The 10,489-nt window shown below is 45.6% G+C and overlaps 2 pseudogenes; one reads left to right on the top strand and one right to left on the bottom strand.

Moving 5' to 3' along the window:
* Nucleotides 1-2,264: 2,264 nt before the first annotated feature.
* Nucleotides 2,265-2,364, top strand: LOC113455830 (annotated as a pseudogene).
* An 860-nt stretch (nucleotides 2,365-3,224) lies between these two features.
* LOC101984367 lies at nucleotides 3,225-4,959 on the bottom strand (annotated as a pseudogene).
* Nucleotides 4,960-10,489: the final 5,530 nt, after the last annotated feature.

Raw genomic sequence — 10,489 nt, 5'->3', positions numbered from 1 at the left:
TGCTCTTAACCTCTGAGCCATCTCTCCAGCCCCAACACAAACAGGTTTTAGTGTGCAGTTTTGTTGTTACTGGTTGTTTTTTTTTTTTTTTTTTTGGCTTTTTGAGACAGGGTTTCTCTGTGTAACTGTCCTTGCTGTCCTGGAACTCCCTCGGTAGGTCAGGCCGGCCTTGAACTCACAGAGATCAGCCTCTGCCTCCTGATTGCTGGGATTAAAGGCTTGTACCACCACCTTTCCTGCAGAGATTTTAAAGGCAGGGTGGCTTCTAGGCCTTCCCAACACCTCTTGAGCCCTGCAAGTACACGAACTAGATAAGAGTTCAGCAGCTTCTTTACCTTCTTACAAAGCATCATGGATGAAGGGGCAGTCTCAGGCTGCCCACTGGGCTTCATGCCAAAGGGTGAGATGCCTGTACCACAAAAAGGCAGGGATTTCCATCTGCCTCTCTAGGACTGATTCTCAGCATCAAAGGGGTACTCACAGCCAAACATGGAGCCAAGCTGATGGCAGGTTATGTATCCTCTGCCCCTAATTTCTATCTATCTAATTCAACCTAACCTAATCTAATCTATCTTGAGATAGGGTCTCTCTCTAGCCCTGGCTGTCCAGGCTGTCCTGGAGCTCGTAGAGATCCACCTTCCTCTGCCTCTCAGGTATGGGATTACCAGCGCCTGTGTAAACTCCTAAAGGCAGAAGAACTCTGTGAGAGTCTAGGCCATTAGCTGGGTATGGTGGCGCACACCTTTAATCCTTTGCTTGGGAGGCAGAGGCAGGTAGATCTCTGAGTTATAGGCTGGTCAGGGCTAAGGAGACCCTGTCTCAAAATTAAGTCTAGACCAAAGTCTGAGCAAAGGAAGTCAGGGAAGAGAAAGAAAGCTAGGAGGGTTGGTGGGAAGAGTGTTCTGCTGGGTTCGTAGCTGCTGAGCCATCCAATTCTTTGCTAAATGTTTAACACTGAACCCTAAATACAGTCAGGACTCAGAGAAGCATGGTGCTTTTCTTGATGAGAGCAAGTGACAAAATCTTTAGGCATCTTAGCAAGGTGTCATTATGGTACCAAATAGCCAGTGGGAAAGGAAGGCTTGACAGTGTGGGAACAGGATGGTCACTAGGAAAAGAAAGATAATTTTCTGCCCCAGTGGGTTCATGCTTCTGAAACTTGAAAGCACAATTTGTTCTTCTTCCAAAGAACTTTTCTACTTCATAGTGAAGGTTTGGATTTTCCCATCATTAAAAAACAAAGGCTGGAAAGAAGGCCCAGGGATGAAGAACATCTGCAGCCTTTCCAGAGGACACAGTTTTGTTCCCAGCACCCATATCAGGAAGCTCACAACCACCCATGCCTCCGCTCCAGAGACTCTGACACCTTCGTAATGCTTCTTTGGGCACCCGCAGATATGTGATACACACACACACACACACACACACACACACACACACACACAAAAGGGCATTTTAATATTTATTTATTTTGTTTATTTTTTATTTTATTACTTATTTATTAAAGATTTCTGCCTCCTCCCGCAACCACCTCCCATTTCCCTCCCCCTCCCCCATCAAGTCCCCCTCCCTCGTCAGCCCAAAGAGCAATCAGGGTTCCCTGACCTGTGGGAAGTCCAAGGACCACCCACCTCCATCCAGGTCTAGTAAGGTGAGCATCCAAACTGCCTAGGCTCCCACAAAGCCAGTGCGTGCAGTAGGATCAGAAACCCATTGCCATTGTTCTTGAGTTCTCAGTAGTCCTCATTGTCTGCTATGTTCAGCGAGTCTGGTTTTATCCCAGGCTTTTTCAGACCCAGGCCAGCTGCCCTTGGTGGGTTCCCGATAGAACATCCCCATTGTCTCAGTGTGTGGGTGCACCCCTCGCGGTCCTGAGTTCCTTGCTTGTGCTCTCTCTCTCCTTCTACATACAATATTCTGTCTGTGTATATGCCCGAAGGCCAGAAGAGGGCACTAGACCCCATTACAGATGGTTGTGAGCCACCATATGGTTGCTGGGAATTGAACCTTTGGAAGAGCAGGGAAATGCTCTTACCTCTGAGCCATCTCTCCAGCTCCCGCCCCCAAAAAGCATATTTAAATTAGGCATAGTGACATACACATTTAATCCCAGAACTCAAGAGGCTGAGGCAAGTGGATCTCTGAGTTCCATACCAGTCAGGTTTATATAGCTTGTTACAGGGATACACAGTGAAACCTTGTCTCAAAAAAAAAAAAAACAAACAAAACAAAACCCCACATGGCTTTAATATTGGTGGTCTCTGTAGCAGTGGTAGCTCATGCGCTAAAATTGGAAGGATGCAGAGATTAGCATGTCCCCTGGGCAAAAATGACACTAAAATTTGTCTTAAAATTTTAAATCTTAGCCGGGCGATGGTGGCGCACGCCTTTAATCCCAGCACTCAGGAGGCAGAGACAGGCGGATCTCTGTGAGTTCGAGACCAGCCTGGTCTACAAGAGCTAGTTCCAGGACAGGCTCCAAAGCTACAGAGAAACCCTGTCTCAAAAAACAAAAAACAAAAACAAAAAAAATTTAAATCTTAAAACTACATCCACCTGTGTATTTTGTGTGTGTGGAGGCACGCATGAAGTGAGAAGGTAATGTCGTGAGCTGGTCCTCTCCTTCCCTTGGGTGGGCCCCAGGGGTCAGGCTCAGGGCATCGGACTTGAGGGCACGTGCCTTAACCTCTCCCTTCCTATTAATTTTACTTTTTGGGTTACTTTCTCCTTTCTCGTAGATGAAGCAGATTTCCTTCCTTTTATTTAGGAGTGGGGTGTATGGGCTCAGTAAGCTTTGTTGATGGTATTCAGGAGAGTAGGGGTCCCTAAGCCCTGCCCCTTCTAGGTCTGGGATGGAAACTGAGGGCAAATGCTCAGCTGGGACAGGCACTCCTCAACAGCTGAGGGCCTCTCTCTTGCTTTCCAGTTCTTACTGGGGTAAGTGGTCCAGGGCTGCTTACTCTTTGTGAGGCCATGTGGCCATGATATCCACCACCCTGTTGCTCTATTCATTTTCATACCAGGAAATGAGCTTTGCAGAATTCTTACCGAGAACAATGTCAACCCCAGTGTCAAAGGAGGAAGAGTGGGCACCCCTATTAAAGTCGCAGGAGACAACCTGGTCCTCAGTGTAGCCCAGGATGCCTTTTAGTGGGCCCTACCATGCCTGCTTCAGCACCTTCTTGATGTCATACTTGGCAGCTTTCTCTAGGGGCATGTCAGATTCAAGAGACACATGTCAGGGACAGAGCACAGGAGGCTAACCCAGTGAGCTTCGTTAAGCTCTGGGATGACCTTGCCCACAGCCTTGGCAACAACAGTGGATGCAAAGGATGATGTTCTGGGTAGTCTCATGGCTATCGCATCACAGCTTCCCAGAGGGGCCCCCAAAGTCTTTTGGGTGGCAGTGATGGCACGGACTGTGCTCGTGAGTCATGGATGACCTTGACCAGGGGGGTCTAAGCAGTTGGTGCTGCAGGAAGCGTTGCTGACAATCTTGAGGGAGTTGTCATACTTCTCATGGCCCACACCCATCACAAGCATGGGGACAATGGCAGAAGGTGCAGCGATGATGATCCTTTTGGCCCCACGATTCAAATGTGCCCTGACCTCCATGGTGGTGGAGACCCCAGTAGACTCCACAACACACTTGGCCCCAGCATCACCCCAGTTGATGTTGCCAGGATCTTGCTCCTGGAAGATGGAGATGACCTTCCCATTGATGACAAGTTTCCCGTTCTCAGTCCTAACTGTGCCATTGAACTTGTCGTGGGTAGAGTCATACTGGAACATGTAGACCTTGTAGTTGAGGTCAATGAGAGTCATTGATGGCAACAGTATTCACTTTGCCAGAATTGATTGCTGCCCTGATAACCAGGTGCCCAATACTATCAAATCCTTTCACTCTCAGGGAAGAGCTGGTACTGCATGAGGAGAGAAGATATGGCTGTCTCTGGAGCCTGCTTTTCTCCCTCCCTCCCTCCCTCCATCCATTCTTTTTGTTTTTTATGATAGAGTTTCACTATATACCCCAGGCTGCCTGGAACTCAACAGGTTCTTCTGCCTCTGTCCCTGAGTGTTGGAATTAAATGCATACACAACCATGCTCAATGAAGCAGGTTTTCTTTGTATTTTTCCCTCTGCTAGGTGCCATTCTGCTATTCTTTTAGTGTTGTGAATGAACATTTTAAGTTGTATGGTTGACTTATAAAGTCTAAAACCTGATTCACTGGGTTGGTGGCACATGCCTAATAATCTCAGCACTCAGCAGAGAGACAGAGGCAGGTGAATCTTTGTGAGTTTGAGGCCAGCTTGGTCTATACAGTAAGTTCTAGGCTAGCCAGTATTAAAAAGTGAGACCCTGTCTCAAAAAAGCCTAAATCAAACTGGTATCCATCTTTTTGTTTCTTTTTTAAAATTTAATTTTATTAAGAATTTTTTTTTAAGATAGAAGCTCATGTAGCTCAGGCTAGTTTTAAATTCCTGATCTCTGCCTTCATGGTTCTGTACACTACTTCTGTCATCTCTGACCTTTGAAATCCTAGGGCCTGCTGGGCAGTGGTGGTGCATGCCTTTAATCCCAGCACTCAGAAGGCAGAGACAGGCAGATCTCTGTTGAGTTCAAGGCCAGCCTGGCCTACAGGATAGGCTCCAAAGCTACAATTTCCACTTATCATTTCTCTACTCTTCATTCTAGGCTTTTTCTTCATCTTTGATGTATCTACAGTTAGCTCTCAGTATTTGTGGGTTTAAGATTAAAATATTTTTATAAAAATAGTCACTAATCCCTAATTAATATAGTATACCAACTATTAGTATAGCATTTGTATTGTGTTAGATGGCACTAGTAATATTGATGTGATTTAAGCCATCTGGGAGGATGTGCATAGGTTATATACAAATACTATGGGGTAAGGGCTTTGGAATGAGTTCTCCCCAATACTGATGAATGATGACCATGATTCTTTTCAACTATTGGCGATTCTGTTGTTTAATCAGTCCATTAAGGGTTTTTTTTTTCCCCAATTTTTGTGATGATATGTCCTGGCTAGTTTTGTGTCATATTGACACAAGCTTAAGTCATCTGAAAGGAGGGAACCTTATTTGAGACGCCTCCATAAGATCCAGCTGTAGGTCATTTTCTTAACTAATGATTGATGGGGGAGGGCACAACCAACCCACATCCCTGGGCATGTGCTCCTAGGTTCTATAAGAAACCAGACTGAGCAAGCCATAAGGGACAAGCCAGTAAGCAGCTCCCCTCCAGGGACTCTACATCAGCTCCTGCTTCCAGGTTCCTTCCCTGTTGAGTTCCTACCCTGACTCCCTTCATTGATGGACTACGATGTGGAAGTATAAGCCAAATGAACCCTTTCCTGCCCAGCTTGCTTCTTGGTTCTGGCGTTTCATCCCAGCTATAGAAACCAAGACACCTTAACTAAGACGCCATTCTTTTACTTCTAGAAATACCCTATTTATTTGTTTTTGCAGCAGGTTCTCACTATGTAGCCCTGACTGGGCTCCATGTGTAGACAAGGCTGGCCTCAAATTCAGAAGATCTACCTGTCACTGCATCCTCATTGCTAGGATTAAAGGAGTAGGCTAGGGGGCTGGAGAGATGGCTCAGCAGTTAAGAGCACTGGATACTCTTCCGGAGGTCCCGAGTTCAATTCCTAGCATCCAAATGGTGGCTCACAACCATCTATAGTGGGATCTGATGCCACTGTCTGGCATAAATTCATACATGCAGATAGAGCACTCATATATAAATCTTAAAGAAAATGTGGGATATTATGGTTGTCTAGAAATACCTTCCCACCTGCCCTCTCCCCCAGGACAGGGTTTCTCTGTGTAGCCCTCCTGATGCAGACTCTGTGGGTCACAGGGCTCCCCACATCAGGGATGTTGGGCTGGTGCATGCCTTTAATCCCAGCAGAGGCAGGTGTATCTCTGTGAGTTCAAGGCCAGCCTGGCCTACAAGAGCTCATTCCAGGACAGGCTCCAAAGCAACACAGAGAAACCCTGTCTCAAAAAATAAAAAAGAAAAAAAGAAAAGAAAAGGAAAAATCCAATCCAATTAGCACTGTTTATATCATTTTGAGTGTGTGGCCATCCACTGTAGTGTGTTTCACCTACCAGGGACCACATTCTTAAGAAAACTAACTCTCCTTGTCCTGGCAACTGTCTATTTACCAATAGCAACTCAGCAAGGGTTGGCTTTGTGCCCAGCCTCTCCCTCCGCGCTGGGATTGTGTTTGGCTTGAGCTGTCACAGGTACGGTGCTGCTCTCATAGCTGCTGTGAATTCACACTTGCAGCTGCCTTGTTGGGTTCTTTTGTAGTCACCTACCACCTTTGGCTCTCATAATCCTTCCACCCCTCACCCCCTTTCCCACCACGATCCCGGAAGCTTGGTAGGAGAAGAGAGTGATGAAGGTGCACCGTTTAGGGCCAAATACTTGGTAGTTCCTTATTCTTTGCACCTTGACCAAATGTGGACCTCTGTGTTCATTGCTGTGCACTAAACAGCTGATGAGGTTGGTGAGGTTTGAGAGACGCACTAATCTCTAATAGTAAGTCATTAGGAGTCAGTTTAAGGCTGTGTCCTGTTAGCAGAGAGTAATAGTACTTCTCCCCTAGAGCCTATGGCCTGTCTAGCCACAGGTTCTTCGCCCTGATAATGGTGCCAGGTATAGGTTCCATCTGTGGAATGGGTCTTAAATCCAGTCAGAAGGGGTCAACTACTCCCATGACATTCTTGCCACTATTGGACCAGTGGGCACATCTTACAAGGCTGGTTTTATTGTAGCATGTAGGGTTCACAGTTGCATAGAAGATTGATGACTAAGGTTTAGTGGTTTCTATGGACTATGCATTTTCTACTTTCTACCTTTGTGCTGTTAGTTTTATATACGCTTAACAAGTCATATTATCTTTAGAAATAGGTTTGTTTGTGTGTTTGTTTGAGACAGGGTCTTACTATGTAGCTCTGACTGTCCTGGACTCACTATGTAGATCAGGCTGGCCTCGAATTCACAAAGATCTACTTGCCTTTGCCTCCCATGTGCTGGAATTAGAGGTGTGAGCCACAGCATCTGACTTTAGGAGTATCTTTATATGAATTTGAGTTCTTGAATACAATCATGATATTAGTGTTTCTTATTAATGGTAGATTTTTTTTTGTTTGTTTTTTTGTTTTTTCGAGACAGGGTTTCTCTGTGGTTTTGGAGCCTGTCCTGGAACTAGCCCTTGTAGACCAGGCTGGTCTCGAACTCACAGAGATCCGCCTGCCTCTGCCTCCCGAGTGCTGGGATTAAAGGCTAATGGTAGATTGTTATGTTTCTATTTATTATTATTTTTTTTTGAGACAGAGTTTTTCTGTGTAGCTTTGACTATCCTGGAACTTGTTCCGTAATCCAGGCTGGCCTTGAACTCATAGAAATCTGCTTGTCTTTGCTTCCAGAGTTCTGGGATTAAAGGCATACACCACCACCTCTCAGCAAGATTGCTTCTGGTTTTGTAATGTGTGGTATGTGTTTATATTGAACAGGGTTTGAGGTCTGTATTCTGGGGTGGTTCCTCCTGTTGTTGACCCTGCTTTACCTGGGAACTTGTTCTATCTTTGTTCTCTGCCCAGTTTTTCTGCCCATATATTAATATCAACCCCTCGGATAATGTAAATTTGAACCCCTAACCTGCTAGGTATGGTACTAACAGATACAAGCCCTGTTGTTTTGTTTTGTTTTGTTTGTCTTTTTGTTTTTTGTTGACAGGGTTTCTCTGTGTAGCTCTGGCTGTTCTGGAACTTACTTTTAAACCGGGCTGGCCTCATACTCACAGAGATCCTCCTGCCTCAGCCTCCAGAGTGCTGGAATTAAAGGTGTGCACCACCATTTACCACGCCAGAGCCCAGCCTGAGCTAGACAAGCTTTTGTCATCTGTGGCATGTTGCTCTACAACTTGGATCTCAGTTTAAGGGCTTGCATTCAGCTTGCCCATGAACACCTTTGGGAAATGCCTTGGTTTTCATGTTCTGCTTGACAGGGACTGAGAAGCAGGCAGTTGGGGGCCTGGTCATTTAGGGCTAGGGTTGGAGGCCTTCAGTGGGCAGCATTTGCTCTAGATCACCTTGTTGGGCTGGTTGAAACTGCCAGGTCTACATCCTGCTGTGCTCCTGATTTCCAAACCTGCTTCCTTGCTTCTTCCTGTCACAGGGGCTCCCCCTGCCTGCGGCCTGAGGTGCGGCCTCACACGTAAACTTCTTGTGCTTCAAACTGTTTTAGCATCTGTGTCCCAGGAGACCCACCTTCACCTTCACATGGTGCTATGGCACCAAGCCGTGTTTTGGAAGCTCGTGTGTGCTGATGACATGGTGGACAAGGTTTTTGTGGAGTCCAGTTTTGGGGAGTCCTTGGACTTATGGCCGTACCCTTCTTCAGACCCAACCAACCCCAGATAGGTGCAAGAGGGACTTCTATGATTGTAACTTGGGCATGCAACTGTCTTCATCTTGGGCATATACTCTTTCCCTTTATTTTTTGTTTTAGCTTTGTATTTGAAAGCATGTTTATTAAATCTTATTCAGAATTTCAAGATACGCATATCAGAAATATGTTTGGGTTATATGGTTCACAATATCTGCATTTATTACTTAAAAAGCTCCTTTAGATTTATGCACATGAGTGTTTTGCATGCATGTGTGTATATGTACTATGCATGCTTTGTACTTGTGGAGGTCAGAAGAGGATCAGAAGAGGGTGTCCCAGAACTGGAGTTATGGATGGGTGTGAACTACCATGAGCATTCTGGGAGTTAAACTCAGGTCTTCTGCAAGGTCACATGCTCCCATTGAACCATCTCTCCAGTGGCTCCCCACTCATGCACCCCCTTGTATAAAATGGCCTAACTCTGCAGCCCAGATTGGCTTGGAAAGTTCATTACGTAGCCTAGCTGACCTTGAACTCTAAGTGATCCTTCTGCCTCAGCTTCCCAAATGCTGGTATTAATAGATGTGAGCCACTGTACCTGATACCCCCGCACTTAAAAAATAACATAGAATTAGTGGACAGTATATATTAATGTCTAAATGGTCTTTTAATATTTTTGAACAATCATGTGTACATTGTAGGATACTTTGTCAATTACACTCAAATTAGAAACTCTGCTTTACAATTGTCAAAGAAAAAAGGCCTTGTTTTCTAAGCCTGTTGTTGTGTTTTTAAATGGGCAACTTTCATAGACATCTACAAGGTAGAAAAGGGTGGGACAAGGTGACAGATGGAGTCTACACAGGAGTCTGGGACACAGGCAGAGACCAGGGGAGGCAGCACAATTCTTTGAGCCAGGAGCAAGGGGAGGTAGGAATGTACCAGATGGACTGGGGATAAGGGAAGGTGGATATTGTTTGCAGTTGCTGTGGCATAGAGTTCAGGGGAACAGTGCCTCAGTTTGTCTAGGGTGAGATGCAAATGGAACATGGGAAAGCACAACGAAACCCCCCCCCCCAACCCCTGGGTTAGAAGTGCTATGCTCAGTTTTAGATTTTAACCAGCGGTTAATGGAGACTCCTTTGCCAACCAGGGAGCATGGAATAGGGCCTCTGTGGCAGTGAGACTTTCAGTGATGTAGGAGAGTTAAGTGTTTGGAAAGATCATAGTTGGGTTGGAGAGAATGTCTTAGCAATTAAAAGCACTTGCTGCTCTTGCATAGGACCTAGTTTGATTTCCAGAACCAGTGTAGTGGATCACAGGTGCCTGCAACTCCAGGGAATGTAATACCCTCTTCTGACTTCTGAGGGCTGCTGTACACACATGTACACATGAACGCACCATAAGCACACACATTTTTTCCTATTCTCTATTATTTCTTTTTTTCTTTTTTAAAATTTATTTATTTATTAAAGATTTCTGCCTCCTCCCTGCCACCGCCTCCCATTTCCCTCCCCCTCCCCCATTAAGTCCCCCTCCCTCGTCAGCCCAAAGAGCAATCAGGGTTCCCTGACCTGTGGGAAGTCCAAGGACCACCCACCTCCATCCAGGTCTAGTAAGGTGAGCATCCAAACTGCCTAGGCTCCCACAAAGCCAGTACGTGCAGTAGGATCAAAAACCCATTGCCATTGTTCTTGAGTTCTCAGTAGTCCTTATTGTCCGCTATGTTCAGCGAGTCCTGTTTTATCCCAGGCTTTTTCAGACCCAGGCCAGCTGGCCTTGGTGAGTTCCCGATAGAACATCCCCATTGTCTCAGTGTGTGGGTGCACCCCTCGCGGTCCTGAGTTCCTTGCTCAAAGCACATACGTTTTTAAAAAATGATAGTTACTTTCCAGCTGTGATTTATTTATTTATTTATTTATTTATTTATTTATTTATTTATTTATTTATTTATTTATTACAGGGCCTCACTATGAAAAGCCCTGGCTTACTTGGGACTATGTAGACCAGGTTGGCTTTGAATTGCAATGACCCTCCTGCCTTTGCCTTCTGGTTGCAGGGATG

This window comes from Microtus ochrogaster, unplaced genomic scaffold, assembly GCF_000317375.1.
Source record: "Microtus ochrogaster isolate Prairie Vole_2 unplaced genomic scaffold, MicOch1.0 UNK153, whole genome shotgun sequence".
NCBI classification, from domain to species: Eukaryota; Metazoa; Chordata; class Mammalia; order Rodentia; family Cricetidae; genus Microtus; species Microtus ochrogaster.
Note: the sequence above shows the minus strand (reverse complement) of the source record. Positions and strands in the feature narration are given on the sequence as shown.